Here is a 1579-nt window from a genome sequence, read left to right on the forward strand (position 1 = left end):
TGGTTTTAATGTACTGTACATAAAAAAGATTCAAAACAAATAAAAAATTTTTTTTTTTTTTTTTTTTTTTGCAGTGGTGTTCTATGAATTGTTTGCAGTTTGTGAGAAAGGCTAGGCCTGACTGGTTCTGTGATGCGATGCAAATGTGTGACGATTGTTTTTCATGTGTAAATGGTTAAAGAGTGAGATGAAAGCTTGTTTAATGTGTTATTCCCAAGAAATGGAAATACTTTGTTTTGTAAAGGGTTTTACCTGCAACAATGAAACAAAGATAAAGAGAATAAAAAGGGTCTGCATATTTATTTTGGGAGCCTTTTTTTCTGTTTTTTTGTGTTTTGATCAAAATCACGATACTAAATTTCTTTTTCGTTTTGTCTTCCATGTGACCGTAATTCACACCATAATATTCCACAGATTAAAGATTTTCCCCAGAGCAAGTTGTGCTTCTGGTAAGCAAGGTGCCACTGAGAGAAGAGTCTCAGTGATTTTAAGTTTATTCTTATAATATAAACACACCTGCGATAGGGTGTTCTTGAGCTGAATGCATGGTGTGAAGTTTGTTTTAAAACAAGAAAAACCCAGTTAGTGTTTATTCGCCTATTCCTGCCGCTACAATGTTCAACTGTTGCTGAATGTCTGCTTTTTGAATTAGCTCAACTTAATAAAGGTGTAAGAATACCATATCTGACTCAGCGTGTCATCTAAACAGTTATTTATATACTATTATTGAATTGAATATTTATATTTTTAGTTTATTTCAATTTAAGTTTTAGTATGTCTTATGTAGTTTTTTATATATTTCTACTTGGCCTTTTTTTTCTTTTCTTTTTTTTCAGTTTTAGTAATTTTAGTACCTCTTTAACATTGTTACAAAAAAAAGTCAACAATAACAACACTGCATCTAAGATATAATAAAACTGCAAAAGAAGGTTCTTTACTTCTGGAAGGTTCGCTTATTCCTTCTATCCGGTAAAATATTAAGACCAGTTTTTAAAGACAGAAATCCTTTGTTAAATTATTCTTTCCATATCACGATTAATTGAAGGTATGGGTGAATTTTTATTAATTTCATGACTTTTGTTTGAGTGGACGCGTCATTAGAGCCATATGCTGCCTAACTGAAAATGTATAAAGATTTCAGAAAGGTTTTCCTTCATGGTTTCCTTTCTATAATCAGGGCTGAACTTGTTTTCTATTGTTTTAATTGGGTTAATCTGGTTGCCAAGTCACAGTTTGACAATATCTCTCCATCCTGTTAAGTCTTTTAGTAATAACCCTTTAACTAACAAAAGCCTTCCTCTAGGAAGTGACATCATTTTGGTGGGAAAAGAACAGCACAAATGCACCAATGTCTATTAATGGATCCTCTAAAGATATTAATTGTAATCATTTACAATTATAAATGTTATAAAATGAAAAGTCTCAAAGCATATTCATATTTCTAGCATATTTAAACTTATTTCTACATTTCCGGTACCCTTTTATATAAACATTTGCTTAAATTAGAACACAAAAAAATTGATTTTAAGTTACAAAGTTCAAATAAGTACTGTAATAATGACCCCATGTCATATTTATT

This window comes from Sinocyclocheilus anshuiensis, unplaced genomic scaffold, assembly GCF_001515605.1.
Source record: "Sinocyclocheilus anshuiensis isolate Anshui unplaced genomic scaffold, SAMN03320099.WGS_v1.1 scaffold1114, whole genome shotgun sequence".
Taxonomy (NCBI): domain Eukaryota; kingdom Metazoa; phylum Chordata; class Actinopteri; order Cypriniformes; family Cyprinidae; genus Sinocyclocheilus; species Sinocyclocheilus anshuiensis.